Below are 26,265 nucleotides of genomic sequence, written 5' to 3' on the forward strand. Positions count from 1 at the left end.
TACATTGGCCAACACTTTTTCGTCTCTCATGACGCATTTTATAAGTTGGTGCATGGGCAATGGCCTGCATGTATATTTTTCTCTCACCCTGTGTGTTTTCCCCCAAATAGAATCATTTATAGAAGTGGAAGAGTGAGTGAAAGGTTGTATAAATTACCAACAACCAGGTGCATGCAGGCAGCTCAGCAAGGGTTTTGGACTGGAATTATTGAAACCATAGGAGGCATTTAGGTAAGAAGGGTGTAATTGCTGATATTATTTAGCGATTACTGGTGCTGACAGTGTGCTTCACTGGAAACACAGGCGAAGACCCTGAACCAGCCCAAAAGACTTAAGATGAAAATAAGACAAAGGCACTAGGGTACAACAAAACTCAAGGGTATAAAAAAGTAACTCACGCAAGTCGCAGGTAGCTGGTGGCATTTGGTTTCCAATTTTAAAAACTGTTTCTTCCTTTAGCCCCCATGCTCGCCAGTCTCTGCTAGGGTACCTGGGGACACGGTGGACAAGAGAGGACCAGAGGAGCACGAAGGCTGGACAGGGCACCGGAGGAGCCAGGGAGAAGGGGCTGGAGGTCCGAGGATACGGGTCGAGTCTCGCGTGCCCACCAGCCGCTGAGATCTTAGGGTGTGTGAGCTCCTCCTTTAACAGGGCAGAAGAGTGCACCACTCCTGTCATTGTTGGCCACAGTCTTTCCCTCCTATGGGAAGTGACCTGCTTGCCTATCTGGCCACTGACAGGTTGCCTAGAAGCCAGCATTTCCTCCTGGCCATTCTCCTCTCCCCTGTGACGATGAATGTCTCACCTTTCCCTTTTACTTGGCGTTGTGCTGCCTCGTGTTTGGGTCTCACTTTCCTAGCAGGCCAGCACCATTTTAATATAAGGGCACACTCCATTGATTGCTGTATTTCTCAGTGGCGGTTCTTCTGAGTTGGGACTTTGTCAAACTGGACTTGGGTTCTAGCTCTGCTGTGTTCCTTTGGGTGAGTTATTTACCTACCGAATACCTCCGTTTGTAATGCTCATAAAGTGAGGATCATAATGCGGACTTCATCCTGGCTGCTGCGAGATCAGATGGGAAGTGCTTAGTGTGTACTAGGCACTGTTGGTTTGGCTTTCCCTCTATCCCTTCCGGCCCCACCATGCGTTGGGTGCTTCCTTGACAGTTTACTGAATGCGTGACTGAGACTTGTCAATTCAAACAGCCCTATCAACCATGAGGTTAGAGTGTGTGTTTGTGTGGGTGCTTGCATGCTTGTCACCTGTGTGTTACTCGGATGCACACAAGATTGTCCCCGATGAGTTTCCTTAGAGAGCAGAACCCACTCCTGGCCTTTATTATCTGCCTGCACCTCCTAATCATAGCCCCTGGCTTAGGAGAGGATGACAGGTGCACCTAGGCTCACACAACTTGTACGTGATATGCCCAGAATTTGAATTCAGGACAGCCTGACTCCCACCTTACCCTCACCTTCATGACCCCGGTGACATCTTCAGTAATTGCCGGGTGAGTGCCAAGTAGCCATGCAAAGGTAGCGGTTCCCCTGACACTTATTTTCTTACCTATGCCCCAGCCTATTTTCTTCTCACTCGGGGCTGATGGTGCCGTCCAGTAAGGTGGCCATCAGCCCCGTGTGGCCACTTAAATTCAACTTTAAATTAAATTAAATTAAATTAGAAATTCAACTATTTGATTGCACTGGCCAAATTTCAAACATTCAGCAGTCACATTTGGCTCATGACAGCCATGGCCACACAAATACATATTCTATTTTCATCACAGCAGGTTTCTGTGGGCGGCTGCTCCTGGGGGTGCCGCAACTGGGTCGCAGTCGAGATGCTGAGTTTTTAATTTTTTGACATACATGGTCATACTCTTAGTGTTTTATGATTTATGGGACAGCGAATGAATAACCAGCTGTTAGAGAATGGTAAACAGTTGTACCTTAAAAAGATTAAATTGTTATTTAGGTGACTTTATCCAATGCCTTGGGGTCCTTGCCAAGTGCTGTCCGTGATTTGTCGCACATAGTTCTTGCAGCAGCCCCGGAGGCAGGGGCTTTTACTCGTTCTTTTGTGTGGTTTTGGAAAGTTGCTTGCCCGAGTCTCAGGACTGTTCAGAGAAGAAGTGAAGACCTAGCACCAATCCATTGGACTCCAGAGCATTGGCCCTTAGCCAGGACTCTGCCTCCCCCGAAGTCACTGCGTGTTCTCAGAAAGGAAGCACGGTTGGTTACTGTTCTAAAAGCAGACACAGCAGAATTCTCTGTTCTGGATTCCAATGGAATGGGCAGTATTGGATGAAAGCAGCCGGGTTCCTTTCATGAGTGCTTGTCAAGTGCCTCTGATGCCTACAAGAAAGCAACCCGGCCACTGGAGTGAGATTTCTTTCTGGGCTTTAGAAATCATCTGTGGCATAGAAGTTATCTTTATTTCTACCAACTCAAATGTGCGCGTCCCACCAAAACGGCCATATGGAGTTTGAAAGGGGACCAGAAACAAGTTACATGATAAACTGGATTTGTGTCATTAGGGCTTTGAAAACTATTGATCTTAATGAAAACAAAATGAGCCCTACTCTGTGCACGAAACCTAACAGCTATTTGCAAGGAGTTTCAGGAATTCTACTGGGGTTTCCTCCCCATCCTGCTACACCCAGTATACCTAACTCCTGCTACCTCTGCTTGAAAGATGTAAATACATGCTGTAAACCTACGTTCCTTATAAAAAGGCATTTAAAAGTTGTCGGTTGGAGCTTACATTATTTATATTAACCTACACATGATTCATTTTAGCCATTTGGGGCTAGAATTTACCTTTAAGAATTTTACAGGCCTAATCCTACTCAAACAAACTCAATGCAATAGTAGTTTCTAGATTCTTGGGTGGTATTACACTTTTTCCAGAGTAACCATTGTCCTCACAATTGGAATAGTGGCCAACCTTTGTTATCCACATGTTCCACTTTGGTCAAAATATTCCTGAAAGCGTCTTGCTCAGCACTGGCCATAGTGTGGAGGTTTAATAAATGTTGGCTGTCTTCCCACCAAGTTTTGATTGGAATGACCTAAAATCCCTTCATAATTCTCCCATCTTTGCAAGGTCTCTTTTTTCTGTCAGTATTTAGGAAGAAGGTGCCACGTGACAAACCAGAGTTTCCACCTTGTTCATATCTCTGCACTGAGCCTTCGTCATGAAGTGTCACCTAAGTGCCAGGTTGGAATACTGTAAAGTTGGAGAGCTCACAATAGAGCGCAAAGGAAAGCGATGGTTAGACAGTGAAACGCAGGCTTTGAGATGTAGACAGAGATGTTAACAGAGAGCCATGTTTGTTTGCAGCACTTCTAACTAATCAAGGAATCTTGAAGTGACTTAATTCGTAGTTCAAACTCCTGCCTCAACCCACAGGTAATCAAAGGAGTGATGAAAAATACTACATGCTCTCTTTCTTTTCCTAAGCTCTCTTTAATCTTGATCTTTGAAAAGCAAGTGGTTTTTCTTGTGCAAACAGCTTCATAGAAATGTCAAATCTGGCACCCCCAGTCTCTGCTGAAGGGGGACTTGGTACAAAAGGCTCAGTGCTTGGGGCCCAGGCTTTGAAATGACTCCAGCTGTATTGCCAATGCAAATGCAGGAGGGGAAAAATTACTGGAACAAATTGAAAGGTTATTCAGACTGGAATTTAGAATCTCAATAAAAAAGGCTTTTATAAGCCAAAGCCCTCAGAGTAACCGGATCATTTAAAAATACATCTTTTCTGCATTAAATGTAGTGTGGCAGCCGCATTAGAAACGCTGCAGTCTAAGTATGTTCCTTAGACATTTTTAACTGACTTGTAAGGACAGCTAAAACCTTCTATCCAGGAGAGGGGGAACACTGGAACCCCAGTTCATACAGAGTTTCCATTGCTTTATTTTCTCCTATTTTTTGATACCTGGCAAATAGGTTTTTGGCTTTCCCCACTGTTAATTGCGGCAGGCTCAGGGATCTCAGGGAGCTACATGATAAAAATTTGTTGAGCTAGTCATTTTCTTTTTTGACTTGTCAGAGAACAGTTTTCCTGATCACTCAGATGCTGGTGATCGGAAATAGCACACAGCCGTACCAGAGTGGAATCCCTTTAGCAAGAGGCATGCAGGCCAAGAGACACCAACAGCCCATCCAGTGTGAAGCAGTGACCCAAACGTGGGACTCCCTAATGCTAAAGCCTCTTATTGCACGGCCTTTGGAAAGACACGATCCAGGCCAGTTGTTGGTGAGCATCGCAGTTCTCCATCGCCCCCGCCCAAGACACCTTTACTTCCTTGATCCCGACGGGAGACTCTCGAAAGGGAAACATGCCGGTAGAGGGGGAGAGTGAAGTCACAGCAACGGACTTCCCTTCCTGTGTTCTCTGAGCTCTGCTGTGCGTGGGGCTGCGCGGCCCGTGCGAGCAAAGCTGGCGTAGCCCTGCGCCGTCATCCGCGTGGGGCTTCCCACCCGATTATCTCTGGAAAATGTCTTAATCTCCAAAGGGTTAAATTAATTGTTCTCAATTTGTGATATGTTTAAGATGTACTGAATACCCATTATCTACAATTAGCCAATATTTACATTTTGCCATCTTTATTTCAACCCTTTGGCCTTATTTTAATCCTCACTTCCTTTCTCCTTCTCCCGGGATCCTGTTATTTCCTTTCCCTGGCAGAGTTAGCTCTTGGTGCTGCCAGACTTTGTTGTTTGGGTCAGTGTCTTGGGAATGATGCTGTTGAACTGGAGTTATGAGATAACTTATCTCCAGCCCGTTCGAGATGCCCTCTGCTTGAGGATAAAGTCCTGGCTGTTGTCAAGGTGTTGTCCTCGGCTCTGGGGACATGGCTGGTGCTGCAGTTGGTTCTCATGGGTCCTTTGTTGCTACTATTGTTTGTTTGTTTTGAGTGAATGGAAGACTCTGTAGTAGAAAAACCCAAACTCAAGAGTGGTCAACAACACATTGACAGACTTTCTTCTCATTGATGACTAATATTTGTAATGAGTATTTTAGCACAGGATTGTAGGGTCATTTAGTTCAACAGTTTGAGCCTCCCAAACCATGTCTCTACAACAAAAAGGGTTGAGTGAACCCTGTTTAATTATCTGATAATTATAAAACAATAGGACATTTTCCTAGTTAGAAGAATATAAGTTGCTTCAAAGAATGTGCTGAGCCTAACTTAGTGAGTTTCGATTTGCTATGAGGATATGTGTCTGAAGCCTGTTTTCTTGCTGGGACAAGCGCTTCAGTGATACTGAAGCTCGGCCCTCATGGAGTGGTGACGGAGGTGGTGTGCCTGGCCCTTTCTCCTCGTGTCGTTCTCATAAAAGAACAGACTGATCCATTCTGGTTTCTCTGCTTCCTTTGAGGGAGCATCACAGCTCATGTATTTTAAGATCCATCTTGTTCACACACTGTAAGGCCAAATCAACTAGCACCTCATTCCTACATCTAAGTCCAGTCCTTCCGCAGATCTAGCACTCTTTTGACTAGAAACATGTGCGTGGAGACCCAGCAACGCATTATTTTGCTGTATCCAGGTAAAGTCATCTTTTAACATGTGATACCTTTTTGCATTTTGTTCAGCTATGATGAAGTTTGGGTAAAGCCACGCATCAAGTTCTGTTCTTGGGATGGACATTTTAACAGAAGGTTGGCATAGAGGCTTTATCCCTGATGGGATTATTTTCTTCCCAAAGTAGTAGTGGTTCCCAGCAATGTTGTCCATATGAAATTAGAAATGCCTGAGGCCAAATCAAAACCACAATGAGATATCACTTATCTCCAATGAGAATGTCCTTTATCAAAAAGTCCCCAAACAATAAATGTTGGTATGGATGCGGAGAGATAGGAACACTCCTACACTGCTGGTGGGACTGCAAACTGGTCCAGCCTCTGTGGAAAGCAATATGGAGATACCTCAAAGAGACAAATAGATGACCATTTGATCCAGCAATCCCATTACTGGGCATCTACCCAAAAGAACAAAAGACATTCTATAAAAAGGACATCTGTACTATAATGTTTATGGCAGCACAATTCATAATTGCAGAGATGTGGAAACCACCCAAGTGCCCATCAATACATGGTGGATTAATAATAAAATTGGTATATGTATACCATGGAGTTCTACTCAGCCACACAAAAACAATGGTGATCTAGCACCTCTTGTATTATCTTGGATAGAGCTGAGACCTATTCCGGTAAGTGAAGTATCCCAAGAATGGAAAAACAAGCACCACATATACTCACCTTCAAATTGATATTAACTGATCAACACTTAAGTGCACATATAGTATTAACATTCATTGGGTGTTGGGCAGATGGGAGGGGAGGAGGGGATGGGTATCTACACACCTAGTGGGTGCAGTGTGTACCGTCTGGAGGATGCACACACTTAAAGCTCTGACTCGGGTGGGGCAAAGGCAATATACCTAATCTAAACATTTGTACCCCCGTAATTTGCTGAAATAAAAAAATAATTAAAAAAAAAGAAATGCCTGATGCCATCATGCCAATGTTTCCCTAGGGTTATGCATCAGTCAGCCCTTTCCCCTTCATTCAGGATCATCTTCTAGAATGCAAGTGGGTAGAGCAACATATTAGTAGTATGATTAAAATCTGTCTTTATTTATTAAAAATAGTATCTATTCTCAGACTTCGGTGCTTGGACTTTCATTAGTGGCATGTTGCCATTGAGACCAGCTGTCCTTGAGTGACAGTGCCTCAGAAGGCTGTACCTTTTACTGAAGTGCTATGTGTTTGGTCCCCTTCAAAAACGATCTCGTCACTAATTGTCAGGGCCCTGTGGGAACTGATGCTGTCCAGCTTTAGGCCTCGCTCCCAGGGTGAGGAGCAGTGGGAAGCGGTTTGATAACTTTTAAAGCTCACAGAGGGAAACATTTTTGTACTGACTGTGCCAGAATCCCATGCTCTGTGGCCAACATAATGGATTTCATTCGGAGCCCTGCATAGGCCAACTGTCATGATATGGTTGGGAAACTTTCCATCGGCTACCGTAAGCTCCATCACTCCGTTCCTACCTCTGTGTTTGGCTTTTCCCTTCCTGGTCACGTTTACAGAGCAGCCAACCATCCAGATTGGGATTTCATGCTCTGCTGCACTGTTGCCCACGTTAGTTCTCTTACAAAGGCCTCCTTTACAGAGTCCTTAATTTAAGCAATGCATAGAAGGTGTATTAATGGGTAGCAAGTGAAAGAAGGCGAGAGCCAGCTACTTCCTGAAAATTATTGTCATTAGAGCATTTCTATGAAGGCTGAACAATTCATTAGGGTGAGTCCAGGCAAACGCCCATCCCCCAAAACATATGTAATGAATTCAGATCTAATTGGCCATGGTCCAGTATAGTTCTAAGGGACATTCTTGGCATTTTGGAGGTCAGAGGAGAGGTTTGATTTGAAACTTGTTATGTGTGTTTCCTGCATTTTATATTTAAGTTTGTTCATTGCATTCATCACATATGACAATTGCCTTTTAATTTCTAGACAAAGGTCTGATAATTTGGTCAATTTTGGCTCATCATGCCATCAATCCAATGACTCAATGCAAAAGACATTCACAACTTTGTCCTTATATTTGAAAAGGGTTCACAAAGCAACTGAGGATTTGAATGGGAAAGAGATCCTGAGTGATGGTTTAAGATTGATTTTGTTGGCTGGAAAAAGAGTCTGACTCTGGCTTTTGTAGGTGGAATTTTCTTTGCAGTCCTAGTGTCAGGGAATACCTAACATCTTGAAGTTTACCCAAAAGCCATATTATGGTAAAGCCTTAGATTTAGGCAGGCTGCCCATCGGATCTTGCTGACTGTTGAACTTCCATGGTCTGCCCATCCGCGAATTTCACTGTGTTGTGTAGCTGGAGGGAGGGGGAGATACTGGGCACATGGCTGCAAGTTTTATTTGCTTGTGTGACTTCAGCAGGGGAGTGAGAAGAGTGAGTAGCACATTCTGTTTGCCTCTCAAAGGAGCCATTCACCTAATGGAAAGGCCCTTCCAGGTCCTGCGTTCATTCCCTTTTTCCTGTTGGAGTCAGACCACAACTATGATAATTAAGACTTGGAGATGTGACTTTAGGCCCACCTGTATCCATAGAGAGGCTATAGATACGCACTATTTGAAGCTTTGAAGTGCTGCCTGTATTGAACAACGAACAAGGGTTATGGCCTGACAAGGTAATTGTTTATTTGAAGCCAAAGTCAGAGATGTAGGAGACATAATTTAAGAAGATCAAGGACCTTATATTCCTGGCTTCGAGTTAATTGAAGAACATATAAAACCATCCAGTGAAGCTTTTCTGGATTTCCAACTGATTGAATAATCCCTTCCAATTCACGGATATTTAATCTCTGAGAATAAGAAGTAGCTGGAAGGTATCACTTGATATATATAAAGGTGTTATCTAATTTGATGGCAAACCACCATTGTTTTACCTGCATGTTCTAATAAAACATAGATGTTTCAATTCAGTGAGATAAATTTTAAGGTTTAGATTACTAGCTGTCTGGCCCACTCTGTAGCACTACCAAAAACCAAGTGACAGAAAAACAACCCTATAAACATGTCTTCAAAACAATGGAGTCGAACAAGATCCTTTTGACTGGAGACCTTGCGATTACTGCCAATCTGGACTTTTGGTTGTTGTAATAGGTATGTGTTGAGTGAGCAGAGACACATGAAAGCTGGAATCTTAACACTGAATACCCCTAGTGTGGGCCCAGGTATGCAGAAGGCAGAGGGCTGGGGCTATTTGGAAAAGAGACAGTTAACTAAATCTTTTAGAGAAGAATGCTTTTAAATGCATGTTTGTCAGTTAAGCCATGCTTTAAATGCCCAAATCCTAGGAGGCCCTAAAATTTCTTCCAGCACCTGAGTTTGTGGTGGAGGAGTGAGACTCTAACATGCATAGACAAGCTTGTAGCACTCACTCACTTTCCACCAGACCAGCTTCGTTTCGACTTAAATCTTGGGTCTTAAATTTCCTTCTTTTTCTGTAACCCTATTGATTGAAGAGACAATTTTTTTCTTTTGGTTTTCCGCTCATTATGGTATAATGAGGTGAGACCAATATCAAATAACTATTCTTTATATCTATTCATTAACTTTAAAACCTGTCTCTACCCCTGTCCTCACTTTTAAACTCCAGTTGCAGACTGCTTAAAGTCTTATCTTTTAAAGTTCAACACCCACCACCTGGTGGAGGTACTGTTTTCCAAAAAGAAAATATGCCTTTGGTTTAAACAAACAAACAAACATACATACATACAAAAAGCCAGGCAGAGAAGTGGGAGACAAAAATCATAGAGTGGACTCACACATGTGCTAAACATCCATTTACTCCTACAAAGAGCATGCATTTGTAGAGTGTCTATTGTGTACCAGGCACTGAATTGGCACCTAATGATAGCACAGGTGGACAGTGGTTACTGAGGAGTCAGGAAAGAAACAAACCAACTCCAAATGAAATATTTAATAGCAACTCATGGTAAATGTGATGAAGGAAATGCAGTATCTTAAAGAGAGAACTGTATTAATAAGACTAGGCTGAGTCCTGTTGCAGTAATGACAACAGTAATAAATACTACATTTAAATGACTTAACAAAACAAAGGCTTCTTTCTTCTCACATCCCAATATGATGCAGGTTGGTAGTTCTCTTGAGACTTGAGGGTCCAGCCTCATTCCATTGTTAGCCACACCAGCTTCAGCCTGTGGCCTCCATAATTGTGGCGAGAGAGAGAAAGATTGAGAGAAAGGCAGAGTTTTGACCAGCTAAGAAGTGGGATGTCACTTCTGTTCATATTCCACTGGCCAGAACCTAGTCACATGGACCCAACATGCCTGCAGGGGAGACTGGAAATCACAGTTCTCCTGAGGGCATTAGAAGAGGGAGTGGGCTTGGTGAGCAGGCTGATTTTGATGGAAGACCTCCTTTAGACCAGGAGCTCCAGGAGGATCTCTCGACAGAAATGATTTTTAACTAGTAATTAGAATATTGTTAGCCACATTAAGAGTGTAATGGGAATGCATTACATTTTAAGCATATTCAGAGATCTTACAGCCATCACTATAGATTTGCTACCATTTGGGAGAATATTACTTAGAATATTTAGTTAAGTCTCCTTACCTATAATTGAAAATGTGAAAAAGTAATTGGAGTCTGGGTAAACTGAAAGACCAGCCTAACTGCCTGTCATTCTGCTATGACTGTGTAGCAGGTAGAAGGTAATTGGGCTCTTGCCATAAAATAACAAACAGGGAAGACACTGATTGGCAGAGAGAGCCCACGGTTTAGCCTCACATAGAGCTGAATTCCAACCCTAACCTTGCCGTAAAATAATGTGGTTTTTCTCAAGCTGGCTTGCCTCTCTGAGCTAGATCTCGCTCACATAAAAAGAAGAGTAATAGGTAATGTTCACTGGGTACACAGTAAGGACACTGCACATACGCCCTTCACACTGTCTAGTTAAATGACATAAAGTGAGATACACATACAGAAAAGGTCTATGGTGGAAGTTAGGATGAGCCAACTGTCAAAGTCTGTCGTCTGGAGACAGACCGTTGGGAGCTGGCTAACTCAGCAGCTCAAGGCAATTGTTACGGTGGTGCTCTCTGCCATGCTCAGCATGCAAACAATGGCGAGTCATAGTGGTGGCAGCAGTTGAAGGAGTCACCCGCAGACACCTCCCGTTTATCTCTTTTCATCCTATTTCAGAGGAGTGCTTCTCCATCTCCAAGCAGGCACCTCTGTAGGTCCCATTGGCTAGAAACAGGTCACATGCTCATGCCAGAACCAATCACTGGGAAACGCTAGTTTCACTATCTAGCCCTAATGCTAGATAAAGGTTGTTTTCCTCCCCTTTCAGTGCTACGCAATGAATATTAAACGTATTAAACAAAGCCTCTGTTGTAATGAAAGAAATAATAGGGGCAGTTTTGAGTAGGCAGAGGAGCTGCCTTGGGGGGGAGGTGCACCAAGAGTGCAGCACCGCACAGTCTGGTTCAAATTCTAGCTCTACCACTTACTAGTTAGGTCACCTCAGGAAAGACTCTAAAACTCTTGATACCTCAGTTTCTTCATCTGTAAAATGGAGATTATGATCATAACAAACCCTATCCTTATTAGTTTCCCATTTATGTTGTAACAAATTGCCACAAATGTAGTGGCTTAAAACAACTTGAATTTATTATCTTCTGGCTCTTTAGGTTGGAAATCTGATGTGGATCTTATCGAGTTAAAATCAAGGTCCCATCAGTACTGTGTTCCTTTCTGGAGACTCTAGGGTAGAATTTATTTTCTTGTCTTTTCCAGCGTCTCGAGGCTGTCTGTGCTTTGTTGCCCATGGCCCCTTCCGTCTTCCGTGTGCAAAGCCAGCCGTGGCCGGCCGTCTCTCACTGCAGCTCGGACTCTGCTGCTCTCCCACTGCCAGAGACCCTGTGGTTGCAGTGGCCCAGTGGGATTATTGGCCGTTTTAAGATCATCTGATTAGTGATCTTAATTGCATCTGCAACCTTAATCCCCTTTGTCGTGTAGCATGACATAATCGCAAATTCCTAGATGGCGTGGGGATGCAGGTTGGGGGCACATTTCTGCCTAGCATACCACCCCATAGGCATGCTGTGGTGATTAAATGAGGTGGGTCTCACAATGACTTGGAAGAATGCCTGTCATATAGGCACATGCTCAATAATTTTCCCCATGGTTACATTATGTTTTACCATTTCATGAGTTTGTTTTGCAGAGGGGCAGGCTATGGGCAGTTCTGTCTGGAGGAAGCATCTGCTGCCATCTTGCTCACTGCTAGACGGGATGACCCAAGGACAGAGATCATAGTGAGGGCAGACTCCTCCTTGCTTTCTGAAGCCAAAGCTCAAGGTCTGAGAGCCCTTTGCAATTATGTGATTCTCCACAGAAAACACGTGGTTTGCGCAAAGCCAATTTTGTGAGTAACAAGAATGAAAGAAACTGGGCAAGATACAAGCAGATAACATTATCCTGGCAGAAAAGCGGTCAGTGGAAAGAGGTTAAGAGACACCTTCCCTGGAGCACGTGTATTAGCCCCTGTCAGAGAAAGAATGCAGTGTGTGGTTAGTATAACGGGCTCTAGAATTGAAATTGCTTCTCTTCTCTTCTCATTGCTGGGGTGATCTCAAGCCTTAGTTTCCCCATTTGTCAGATGTGCATAAAAATATTACCTACCTTAACACCCAGGAGACGTCTAGATGAGCTACCACCACTCAAGTGCTCAGCGCAGGGGGGGCCTGGCCGTAAGTGCTGGATTGGGGATCCCTGTGGGATGTTCTGTAAGCGTGAAAGACCTCGCTGAAAATAATTGCTGCTGAGAGAGACAGTCTCCTGCTAGTCTGGGGCCAAAGAGTGTGTAGACTCTGAGTACTATATTCAGATTCCTACTCTCATGTAGTTAAACCTTAGCATGAATATTTATCCCATTAAACTTTCCCCCCAGATTGCATCATATGTAATTACCAGATGAAAATATTATCTGGGGAATGTAGCCATTGTTCAAGTCTTACATGAGTGATGATGGTCTCTGACTCCCCTTGGTAGGAAGTAGGCTAGATTTGTTGGTCGAGGTGGATTGTGACAAGCGGGCCGAGGGACAGACCGCAGAAAGCTGTGCTTTCTTGGTTGGAAAGAAATATGTTGTAGGTCCTGGACTTAGCAGGAGTTATGTCTTGTCTTGGGCTGTTTTCATCCCACAGTGGGAATAAACTGAAGATAAAGACAGAGACGATGAAAGACAAGATGATATTTTAATGTCACTGGGCCTGGCTGGAAACAAGGGTGCTATTGTTTGCAGTCAGCCTTTGTTCATCCGTGCAAGATAGCAACGGCATTAATTTATTTAAGATTACAGTTCAGAAGCAAAGTCACCCAAACTGAAGCTCTTTCATGTATGGAGCATGTTGTACGTCTGGGACAGAGGGGGAGTGCTCTGTGGCCAAGGCATCCTTCAGAGTGAGCTGTCTTAATGGGACGGTTTACAGAGAAAACAGGCCTTAGAATTCACTACCTCATAGCCACTCTCGGGATCCTTCAGGGCCTTGATATACCCCAAGACTCTTTAGGTTCACAGTGGGGAGACCAATGGCCATGCCTGCAAAGTGGAATTGGTAGGTTGGTGAGTTTTCCCTCGAGCTACTGTGATTTGGTCCCACTCTTCCAAATTCTCTGGTGTGTTCACAATCTTGGCAATAATATCACAACCATAGATTCTTTCCTCACCAGGCCAGTTCCTTACCTCTGAACTGTTTACACTTACCATCATGAGGGTGATGGTAGCACCGAGTTATAGGAAATAAAATCAGTAGCAAAAAGATATCTGCACATCCATGTTTATTGAAGCATTATTGGCAATAGCCAAAGTGTGGAATCTAAGTGTCTGTCAACAGATGGATGGATGGATGGATGGATGGATGGATGGATGGATGGATGGATGGATGGATGGGTGGATGCATAGATAGAGAAATTGTGGTTGTGGTGATACAGGAAAAACCAAACTCAGTTTCTCCTGTGAAATTCTCACAGCACAAACATGGTGGCCCCAGATGTCTAGGTTTGTTTCCCTACACACCAAGTAATGAATTTTTTAGCACATTCTCCAGTGCTCACCAGGCAGGTGTCCTCCAAATCAATTCATTTCTGACACTACCTACCTGGAGGTAGTATCAGGTCCCATAGGTTGAGGGCTCAGTCCCACAAGACTGCCCCCATTTCAGATGACAGGTGCAAGGAGTAGACTGTCACTCATACTTCTGACTGACACTGTAAATTGGGTTTCCCACGATCCCCTCCTTGGATTCTATTAATTTACTAGAGTGGCTTATAGAAATTCAGAAAACACTTTACTGACATAATCATAAACACTTTACCCATTTTTTATAAAGGGTATTACAAAACATACAGACAAACAGCCAGATGGAAGAGATGCGAGGAAGGGGCGTGGACTCCCATGCCATCCGAGAACCTCCATGGGTTCCACTCTCTGGAAGCTCTCAGAACTCAGTCCTTGTGGGCTTTTATGGAGGGTTTATTACATCCATTGGTTTATCAACTCATCATGCAGTCCCTCTCCCCTTCCCAGAAGTGCGTTGTGTTGGGGAGTGACCAGCACCCATCGTGAGGCTATCTATGGGGCCCCAGCCACTAACTATGTCATTAGCATGCAAAAGTACCTGTTATCACTCCTGAGGGTCCAAAGATTTTAGGAGCTACATGTCAGGAAACAGGAAGATCAAATATATATTTTACAATATCAAATTGGCATATATACATGTGTGTATATATGTATGTATGTATGTAATAGAATATTATTCAGCCATGAAAAAGAAGGAGATCCTTGGCTGGGCACAATGGCTCATGCCTGTAGTCCCAGAACTTTGGGAGGCTAAGGCAGGAGGATTGCTTGAGCCCAGGAGTTTGAGACCAGCCTTGGCAACATAACTAGAACCTGTCTCTACAAAAGATAAAAAAAAATTAGCTGGCCATGGTGGTATGTGCCTGTAGTCCCAGCTACTCAGGAGGCTGAGGAGGGAGGATTTCTTGAACTCAGAAGTTAGAGGTTATAGTGAGATATGATGGGCCACTGTATTCCAGTCTAGGTGACAGACCAAAGCCTTATCTCTGGGGTGGGGGGTGGGGTGGGAGGAAATTCTGCCATTTTTGACAGAGTGGATGAACCTGGAGGATATTATGCTAAGCTAGACACCGAAAGACGAATACTGTGTGATCTCACTTTTATGTGGAATCTAAAAATACACAGAGTAGAATAGCTGGTTAGGTGGTTGCCAGGGGCTAGGGGTGGGGTAAATGGGATCATGTTAACCAAAGAGTAAAAACTTCCGGTCATAAGATGAGCAGGTTCTGAGTGTCTGATGTATAGCATGGGTGGTGATGGACGTGTTCATTACTTTGATTTTAATCATCATTATAAAATGTATATGTATATTAAATCAAGTTGTACACATTGAATATATTCGATCTTTGTCAGTTAAATATCTTAAAATTTAAAAAATGTATTTGGAAATAATTTTAGACTCACAAGTCATGCAGAAATGATGCAGTGTTCCTGGGTACCCTCCCCCAACTTGTCCCCTAGTGATGCAGTCTTCTGTAAGCATTGTCAGTCAACTTCGTAAAGACCTTTTATATTGAATATTTCAAAAATACATGTGGTAAGGTACACAAAACTTAAGTGCATGGCACTGTGAATTTTTGCCAGGTTTCCACTTCCAGATGAACACGACAGTCATCAAAACAAACCTCCAGCACCTCCAGAGCCTCCTTCATCGCGTCCCCTTCCAGTCATTCTGTGCCCAGACACAGCTGCTTTTCTGACTCCTGTTTCCCTGGGTTAGTTCTACCTGTTAGCTTTACTTTGTTTAAATGAAACCATATGTTTATACTCTCCTGTGTCTCACTTCTTTTGCTCAATGATATGCATTTGAGATTCATCCGGGTGGTTGTGTGTGCCAGGGGTTGTTTTTATCGTTGCTGTGTAGTACTCTGCAGTCCTGGCATGCCCTCACTTATTTATCTCATCCACTATGTGTGGAGCCATATGTTCTTTCCAATTTTGACTATTTCAAATTACGCTGCTGTAAAAAGTCTTCCACGTGTCTTTTATGGCACACTGGCATTTCTGTTGGGGATAGGAGAATAGAATTACTGTCGCAACATTATGCATATATTCTGTATTAAACAGCAGTCCCCAACCTTTCTGTCACCAGGGACCATTTCATGGAGGACAATTTTTGTGCCAGGGTGTTGTGGAGAGAGGGGTGTGGAGCTCAGGTGGTGATGTGGGGACATTTCATAACAGGCCGCGGGCCAGTACGAGGCCACAGCCTGGAGGTCGAGGACGGCAGTGTAGAAGACACTGCTAAAGAGCTTTCCAAAGTAGCTGTGACAAGGGGAGTTCTAGTTCCTCTTTGTCAACACTTGCTATCCTCAATTTTCTTAATTTTAGCCATTTGGGGGTATGTGTGTGTGTCCATCCTATGTGTGTGTTTTAGTATCTAAGCGTGATTTTAATTTCCATTTCTCTGATGACTAATGTTGATCAGCTATTCATATGTGTATATCTTTTCTTGTGAAGTGTATGTTCAAATTTTTTGACCATTTAAGAAGTTTGGGAATATGCTTTTTTTGGATATGTATTTGCAGGATATATTTTTGCAGGATATGTATTTGCAGGATACATATCCAATAAAGGAGTGGAATCTAGAACACATAAAGAACTATTACAAATTAATAAGAAAAAAGAGCATATTCCCAAACTTCTTAAATGGTCAGAAAATTTGAACATACACTTCACAAGAAAGGATATATAAATAGCCAATACACATATGAAAAGCTTTTTTTGTTTTCTAATATATGAAAACAATATGCTTTTTATATTAAAGAAGTGCTACCCTATTTCTAGTTTGGTAAGAAATTTTGAATGAGTATTGAATTTAACAAGTGCTTCTGAATCTATTAAAATTATCATATCATTTTTCTTATTTTTTAATGTCATGGCTTACATTGTTTGATTTTCAAATAATAACATCACCTTATATTCATGGTATAAATCCAACTTTGTCATAATATATTAAGCTTTTAAATTTCACTGCATTTGATTTGCTATGATTTTAATATGCTGCATCTATTATATGTCAAGAGAGATACTGGTCTGAAAAATTCCCTTTTTGTAATGCCTTTTTCAAGTTTTTGATTGGGCTATGCTGGCCTCAAAATGAGTTGGACAGTGTTTCTTCTTTTTATATTTCCTGGAAGGATTTGTGTAAGATTGTAATGATTGTTATTCATTCCTTAATTGTGTGGAAGAATTCAATGGTGAGGCCACAAGGGACTGTAGTTTACTTTGAGGGAATATTTTTCATTATAGATTCAATTACTTTAATAGATGGAAGACTATTCTGATTTTGACATTTCATCTTGAATCATTTTGGTAAGTTGTACGTTTTTAGGACTTTGTCCATTTCTTATAAATTTTCATATTTATTGGCCTAAAGTTATTTATAAAGTCCCTTATTTTTTTTTTTTCATATATAAAGATCTGTAGGGCCCTTACTGTCTCAAAAAGTACGCATATATTTTCTAACATGGTTAATTTGTATTTTCACTCATTTTTCCTAAGTCCATCTTGCCTAAGGATTTATCAATTTTATGAATTTTCAAGAAGTGACTTTTAGCATTGTACATCTATTTCCTGTGTTATTATTGATGGTTATTCTTATTTTTTATTTCCTTTTTTCCTTCAACTTCCTTTGGGTTAAATTAACAATTTTCTAGCTTGTTAAAATGGAACCTTAAGTCATTGATTTTTCAGGCTTCCTTCTCTTTTATTACCTGCATTTAGAGATACCAATTTCTCTCTAGATGCTTTGGTAGTATCCCACTTTCAAATCCCATATTTGCATTATCACTGAATTCAAACTCTTGTCTAGTTTTCCTCATGAACTCTCTTTGCATATGAGTTATTTAAAGTGTATTATTTAATTTTGAAGCAATTTGGATTCCAGTTTTCTAGTTAATATTTTATGATTTTTGGTTTATTCCACTAAGATATTGAATACCTTCTGTATGACGTCCACTCTTACAAATATATTTTGACTTGCTTTATAGATGAGCATATGGTGTGTTTGAGTTAATGGTCCTTGGGTACTTGTAAACAAAATGCATTCTGCAGTTGATGAATGCAGTATTTTATATGTCAGTGTGGTTAAATTGACTAATTGTAATATTCACATTTATGTCTCTACTGATTGCTTTATTTGCTTATTCTATCGGTTGGAGAGATATGTTAAAATCCTCCACTATTATATTGTCTTTATCTCTCCTTTTAGTTCAATCAGTTTTTGTCTTGTATATTGTATCTCTATTATTATCAGTATATAAATTTAGGGTTGTCATATTTTCCTGTTGAGTTAGTTCTTTTATTATTACATCTATTAAAAGATACTATAATTTATAATTACATATGTTTTACATGGTTTGAAAGCGAAAGAGGGGACAAGATATACTAAAAAATAGTGGATATTCAATATAATTATTACATATTTAGGCTTATCTTCCATCTTACTATTTTTCTCATCTATGTTTCTAGTTCATCAATCTGAAAGAAGGCAAAAATGTTTTATTATTAATTTTTCTCCTCTATTAGCTTGTTAGTAATACATTATTTTATTTTTCAGTCTAGTGGTTACCCTAGAGATTATAACATCTGTCCTCAATTTATTAGTGACTGCCTTACATTATTACTTTTACTACTTTCCAGATAATGCACCTATCTTAGAACAGTTTAACTCTACTTAACCCTACCAGCCTTTGGTGGTATTTTAACCCCCAAACCCCATGAGTATTGTTTTTGTTTTTTGTTTCTGTTTGTTTTTATTTTTTAGAGACAGGGTATTGCTAAGTTGCCCAGGCTGGAATCAAACTCCTGGGCTTCCGTAGTCCTCCCACCTCTGCCTCCTGAGAAGCTGGGACTACAAGCATGTATCACTGTGCCCGATTATTGTCATTTTAAATAGATAGTATTTTCTTAGAGTTACCTGTATAGCTTTGTTTCCACTTTTCTGTGTTATTTCTTCCTTCTTTACCATGCTTCCTACTGGGATCATTTTCCTTCTGCCTGAATTATTTCTTTGAATTCTGCTAATACATTTGTCTGAAAATGTTTTACTTTTGCTGTCATTTTAAAGGACATTTTACTGGGTACAAAATTCTGATTTGAGACTTACATTCTTTCATCTTCTTAAAGATGTATTCTGTTGTCTTACAACTTTCATTTTTTTCTATTGAGAAGTTCATTCATTAGTCTTATTATTGTTCCTTAGTGGGTACTTTTTTCTTTAGCTGACTTTAAGATTTTTTCCTTTAGTGTTTAGAATTTTTATTATGATATGTCTAAGTATGTTTATCATTTTTATTTATTCTGTTCAGAGTGTATATATCTTCTTGAATCTATAGCTAGATATTTATTATCAGTTTTGTAAAATTTTGGCTCAGTTTTTCAAATATTTCCTTGCCCCATTCTTTCCCTTAATTCCTTAAGAATTCCAATTACATCTAAAATCTTTTCACCAGATCACATATTTATTTTTTGCTTTTTATTTGTCTTTCATTATTTTTTTCTATAATTCAAGCTGGATATTTTCTACTGACTTCTCCTCCAGTTGTTAATCTTCTCTTCTATAGCGTCAAATTATCTATTAAATCTATATGCTGAATTCTTACTTTTAGTCACTGTTTTCAATTCTGTGAATTCCATTTAACTTTTTTAAACTTGTTTTTTCACCTTTTAAAAATATTTAATTGTAGTTATTTTAGAGTCCATGCCTGATTACCATAATATCTGGATTCCCTATAAGTCTATCATGTCTTTGCTTTTTTTATCTTGATTTTTAGTTATTTGGCTCAGGTTCTTGGCATGCCTTGTAATATTTATTTGCTTGTCTGACCATATATATGAAAAATTTTAAGATTTTGGATGTTGTTATCTTTCCTCTTTAAAGGAATAATTATGTAACAGGCAACTTAGAATACAGGCAGCGGATCTTTATCTGATTACAATTTGTTTATTTATAGTTTGTCCTTTGAGGTCATAGTCATTTCAGAGGTTTCAACTGATAGCTTGTAGTTTCTACCTGTACCCCTTACTCCTTGGTGAGTGCTTAACTTCAAATTTTGATTTTCCAGCATTTTGTGACCGACAGATTCTCTGCTTAACATTTCGCTCTCTTAGCAGCTGCTTTCTGCTTGGTTTTATGGAGTCTTACCGAACACATGCACAACTTAGTCATTATCAAATGCGTTAAGGAGAAATTGCCTGCAGAATATGGACTTACTTCCCAAGAGTTCAATTTTCTTTGAGATCTTTTCCCTCATGTTATGGCTTTCTCTATAGCCCTAAACCCGCTTTTTATCCCCCTATCCTAGTGAGACTGCCTTTAGATGGCTGTTTTCTGTTTGGCTTTCATGCCCTACTCCATGAATTGGCCAATGCCATGAGGTGGGAGATGGGAGTGAATGTAGGGCTTTGCTCCTTGCAGTTCTCTTCACTCTCGATCTGGTGCCTGCAAGTCCTGGCTGCCATAGTTTTCTTCATAGTTTATCCACTGTTAATAGATAGATGTTCTCGGTGTTACAGTCCGTCTGACAGTAGCCAATCCATCATAGCCAGAACAGAATTTCTCCAGTTAATACTTTCTAACGAAATTGTAATAGTGCTTCATTCTGGAGGCTGGTGTCGAATCTGTTCTCACTGTATGCAGAGTCATCGGGTGGTAGTGGGCATCCACATGCAGCTTTGCTGGTAAAATGCTCAGTACAAAAATCCTAGAGCGTTTTTCCATTCAAGTGTTATCAATAAGAGTTTTGCCTTTATCTCAGTTTGGTCATAAAGTAGTTCTTTCCAAGGTATGAAAGTTCTATAAATGTTAATTATTAATGGTACTCAATGTTTTAGTGGTGATATTATTAAAATTAGTGTTTATAGGGGCCTTATTATTATTGCTAAATATATGTTAGAAACTTAGAAAGGTAGTCTCCACTTAAAAAAATGCATACTACACATTATTAATGTATCAAGGGCACAGACCAGCCTCTGTGGCACTTACGTGCTCAGCCTTGCTGTGCTGGATGCAAACGCACAGCAACGAACAAGATGTAAAACACCCTCTGGGGGCACCGAAACCGCCTGTGGAGCCCACACTAGTGGCGCCGTGACATGCACAGGAGACGTGTATGTGAAACACCGAGCAAGTCTCTGCGGACAACCACTGAGCCTTTCTTCTGCTTCCAGTGGTCACTGGCTCCTCAGGTAGAAAGGCCAGTGGATATGGAAGCCTGCCTAATAGAAATCGTCATTTTGGAGTGTTTTGCCTCCTTTGGGGAATAAATTAGATCGAAATGGAATATTTAACTTACCACAGTGCGTCTGACTCTTGGCTATGCATTGTCACACCTTTCAACAAGCATTGCTGCATTACTGAAATAAAATTAATTTAAATTCTCTTTAAACACATCTTTTGGTTTGATTTTCTAAATTGAAACTGTCAAGAGATCAAGTAACAGTGTCGTTATAATAAGAAAGGTAGGGAACTATGCTTTCAAGACTGTCAGCCCATTTGATCTGCTGTACAGAACGAAGTTGGTAATTATCCCAAAAGAGTCAACTTAGCCAAGAAGAAAGAGTCTGAAGAGTCAGTCAGTGATTGCATAAAAATATGTCATGATTTTGTATAGTTTTAGATCTAAATGATTGTGTACATATGAGCATATATATAGACCTATGTGTATATACTTTTTTCACATTCCCAAACTTACATTGCTTCTAAATAATTAGGAAAGGTGTACCTTCATGCAAAGTTATATGACCTTCTGAAATAGACACTTAGAATCTTTGATCTTTTATACTCACCACACTACTGTTCCTAGTATTAGCATGGACAATAGACAGTCGATTCTATCCTTCTCATTCAACGGGTTCTCCTGACTCCATGTATCAGAGCTGTTTTTAAGACTCTATGTAACCCCAGAAATTATTGAGGACCATTTGTGTTTATATCTTAAGGTGTCTTACGTAAGAAAAAAGGCAGGTGTGCTTTTCCAGGTCACGGTCATTCACATCAGCTGCTCTCTCTGCAAGGCCACACTGTGTGCCGACTTGGCAATGATCCAGAACACGTCCAGGGCTCATAGTGGCCCTAGAGGAGCCAGAAGTGCCATGATGAGAGTGACAGTGAAGGATTTGAGAGAATCTGTATTGGGGCATGTGACACCCATCCTAGGGAAATCCCACCCCTCCAGAATTTGGGGTTTTCAGCAGGACCCAGGACTCTGTGACTATGTGTTAAAATATCTGAGTTCTTGGATTTTAAGGGAGGCAGGACTGTTCAAAGGCAGGTAATGTCTTCTGTGGAGACACTCAGGTACTTAGGCAGACACTTCAGTGCAAGCAAAAATGTGCAGGGCAATGGCATGGATCAGAAGCACCACCATGTCAATCGAAACTGACTTTGTATTGGGTTCCTTCAGTGTCGAGGCCTTTTTTCTCTCTGAGAGCAACATTTTGCCTCTTATCTTCATTTATGTCTGTGCTTCCTTAATCATCTTCAAATGTTTGTGGGTTAATGTTCACATGTCCCCAATCTGATTTTTAAATCTCATTTGTTGCCATTTTTCTCTTACAGGGAGAGGAAGTATTCTGTTTAGGCTGCGTGTTTAAGGGTGAAAAGTGTTTATAGAATCTTCGTCTGTTTCCCCTGAGCCTGATCTATTTGATGACATCACCTATAATTTTACATGATTTTAACAATGCAAAACGTGCAGGGCAGAATAATCAAGATGGTGAACAGAACATGTTTTTGTAATTAGCCAGAGAACCCAAGCTATAACTTTTGATCCTTGTTAAAACAGACACACACACACACACACACACACACACACACACACACACACACACTAATCCAACAAGAGAAGACGGTCCTTGCCGGTACATTCTTTGGTGGCCCAAGACTGACTTTAAGAGGTATTTGGTTTGAATGTGTGTGTGTGGTGAAGGCATGGGTGGGAGTTCAGCTTTGGAACTCTAGGTTAAGAATTTTGATTTGGACAAGGTCAGTGATAATATTCAGGGATTTCAGAGACATTTGAATTAAATCTCTTAGTCTAAAATTTGGGGATAATAATGGAAGACCATATTAATTTAATGTTAATGGACGGTAAATGAATGGACATGTGCTTGTGCCACTCCCCCATGCTCTGCTGTTTGTGCTCTGTGTGCTCTCCCACGCTCTATCTAAGATCTATGTTTAATCTCAGCAAGAATGAAAGCCTTGACTGGCTTCTAAAAAGACATTAGTGGAAGCAAAACTTATCAGAGATTCCAAAAGTGGGAACTCACTGGGGACCAGGGTTTGTTTTCCCACCCTAATGCTTAGGCATCTGTCCCAGAGGGGAAAAGTCATTTGGTAAAAACCCCATATTTCTGCCTTACTATGCCGGACACTTGCACCTTGTGGGCCTTGGACTAATAAAAGGGTTAACCCAAGTGCTGAACACTGTTTAACTATCGTGGGACGTCTGTTCTGTGTTCGTGGATTTAGTAATCTTAATGTAAATAGGCACCTCGGCAGCTGTGTCCCCTTAAGCGGATTTTATTTAGCAGCTGAGTTGCCCACGTCACTTGGCAGTCATAGATTTTCAATTTTTCTTTGTGCCAAGAGGGCAGCTGGAATAATTTGAGCACTCATTAATTTAGGAGAAATATAAGCCGTGTAGGCAGACAACATGAGTCTCCTGTACGGTGTTGTACCAGGATAAGCAGATCAGGGTAGAAGCAATTTGCCCTATCCCAAAGGGGCCCTAGCATTTTAATAAGCTGGTTATGAAAATTCTATTTCTTTGCAATTTGAAGCAGCTAATTAGAACCTGTAATTTCTCTCCTATAAGGAGAGTGGATGAAGGTTAACGTCAGCCCTCCCGGGCCCTTTCACATTCATTTACAGAGAGAAATTAGGTAACAGTTGTAGCTAATTAGAACAGAGTATTAAATATTTAGTCCATCTTGATTTAACATGGAGAACACATGCATGTTGTTGGGGTATGGAAGATGATAAAGGGAAGTTAAATTTAATTTTTAATCAAAGATAAACTTAAAGGCAGTATAGCAATTTTAGCGCTGGCTGTCCTAACCTGACAGCGAAAGCAGCAGTCGCCTCCAGTCGTCTGAACTGTCAAGATAAAGGAAGATGATGTCGATTTCGTTTCATCAGTGAACCGCGTTGCCCGAGTTCAAACAGCTGGGATGCATGCACTCTGCGTAAAGCACAAAGAGCTCGATGATTTTTATCATGGCAATGACATAAAAAAAAAAAGCACCTTCTTGATGTTTCAGACTTTAGAGTTTGAATTTGGGTAATATGAGTGCATTTTGGGGAACTATCCTAAGGAGATATCTCATTCACAGACATTTTTTAAAAGGGAGGATTTGTGTCTAACAAAGCTGCTCCTCCCCAGGAGGCGGTGCAGGCTTGGCAATGGGGCGGTATTGTGCTGCATAGGCCTAACTTTGTCATAGACTGATACCTGAACTCCTGCATGCTGAGGACAATAAGTCATTTGGTTGTCATACCTAACTCAAAATATCTTCCTAGGGTGGGATCTAGTTAAATCAGGACATGCATATCAGAAAGACATCCCTCAAAACCAATGCACGACTGCTCTTCCCTCGGGGCCTCACGCAGGGCGGAACATCTTCACGGTGAAGTCGGTTCACAGGGAAGCTCCCAAGACGACCGTAACTTACCCAGAAGCAGGCTTCTCGGAGGCCAGAATACTGTATTAATAAAAGGGCAGAGATGAGGGAAAGATGGAGAGGCTTATAGAAATGGGGAGAGTGTAAAGACTCGAAGGCATGCGTCCCTTTAGCTTTTGTAGTGAGGTGGTTTGCCTTGGCGCATGAAGCCCCATCACTGCTCCGGTTGTTTCATCTGGGGGTGCTGGAAGCATTTGTGCAGAGCTGTACAAAAGAGATGGAACTCTCAAAGACTGTCTTACTTTGCTACATTGCCTTCCAGTTGCCCGTTATCACAAAATGGTTTCCGATGGCAATAATCCTTTGAAAATGCCCGTTATTGGGGATAATGACTGGCTGTCAGAGCGTTAACTGCCCTCGACTTCACTTTGGGCTATTACATGACAAAAGGACGAAGGAGTGGTGAGTCTGCCTGCCAGGTGTATTAAACTACATCATGCATCATAGAAGTTCTGTGTTGGGGATTAGTATCCAGAAAAGATGGTCAGAGGTTGCCAAGCTCCTTATCTGCTGGGGCAGGACCGGCCTCAGCCCTGGGGGTGCAAGGCTTGAATCGTATCCACGGAGCCACCACCGCAGTCCTTCTCCGTCCTAGCATGGAGACTGGCAGCAGCACACCAGCAAACCTCCTGTTCTCTGACCTCTAAAGAAGATCAAAATATATTTCGTTGACCGTAGTAACCTGTATTGACAATGAATTTATTCATTTTGTAGATTTCTCAATGGCAGATCTGTCTCTTAGGCTGTCTTCTATAGCCATAGAATTTGGTGGGTCCTCTCAGTACTTTTGTGGGTCTAGATTTGTTCTCCAGTTACCGTAGGACCACAGAGGCAGACAGTGAGCCTTCGGAAGGCGTGGCCTCTGGGAAGCTCTGCCCCACATCTCAAATGCCCACGGTCACTCTTAGCGTTGACACATCACACTGGGCTCCAGACATCTTTCGGGTGGGAACTTTTCCAAAGGGAAGAAGCATGAAATGAAGTGACGGCTGCAATTCCACAGAAACAGACCTTCAGACGCAAACACACAGCTCTGGGTGATCCTTCATGTTGCTTCTGGCCTAATCTCTTGTCGGTGAACTCTAGGATGGCATGCTTCTGATTCCCTTTCGGGAGAGCGTCCTTATGAGACCCGTGTGACAGCACAGCACCTCCATAATCGATGCTTCTACTCTGAAGCATCTGTACCTAAGTCCTACTTGTAATTTTCCTACTGAATTCATCTGTATGGATTTGGGGTTGGGGATTGGGTCACCATTATGCTCCCAGGGCCTCACAGAGCCTGACCCTCAGTAGACGCTATATAAGTATTTTTTGAATGGAATTGAATAGAAATTTCTGTCTTTTTCTTTAAAATTCTTTTTCATGAAAAAGCATTACATGTTAATTGCAGACAATTTCTTCTTTTAAAACAGCAGATACTGGGAAAGAAATAAGTATCACCTGTTTTGTAACCTCCAGAGATTACATTAGATGCTTTTTGCATATATCATTCCATTATTTTTTATAAATGTGTATTTGTATTTTTTTATAAATGGGATCAGCCTGTACATAGCATTTTGGAACCTATTTTATTCATTTAGTGATGTCTTTCCAAGTCATCAAGTCACCAATTTTACCGTTATTTGTAATGGCTTCATGAAAGTTCATGAATGAATGTTCTATAGTGTAATTACCTTCTGTGATGCATTTAGGTTGTTGTAATTTTTATCTAATATGAACAGTACTGCAACATATATCTTTTAAGTTAAATTTTTGTTTCTCTAAATAATTGTTTCCCTGAGTTGATTTCCTAGAAGTGGAATTGCTATTTCAAAGGTTATACACATTTAAAATATTTGATAGATGTAGCCACATTGTTTTCAGAAAGCTTATGCCAATTTATATTC

At 41.2% G+C, this 26,265-nt stretch overlaps 1 protein-coding gene across 3 annotated transcripts in view; it reads left to right on the top strand.

Annotated features, from left to right (window-relative positions):
• The window catches only part of CACNA2D3 (calcium voltage-gated channel auxiliary subunit alpha2delta 3), an 859,261-nt gene that overhangs the window by 529,701 nt on the left and 303,295 nt on the right, over positions 1 to 26,265 (top strand). The gene's annotated exons all lie outside the window — the stretch shown is intronic.

The sequence above is a fragment of the Microcebus murinus genome, chromosome 1, assembly GCF_040939455.1.
Source record: "Microcebus murinus isolate Inina chromosome 1, M.murinus_Inina_mat1.0, whole genome shotgun sequence".
NCBI classification, from domain to species: Eukaryota; Metazoa; Chordata; class Mammalia; order Primates; family Cheirogaleidae; genus Microcebus; species Microcebus murinus.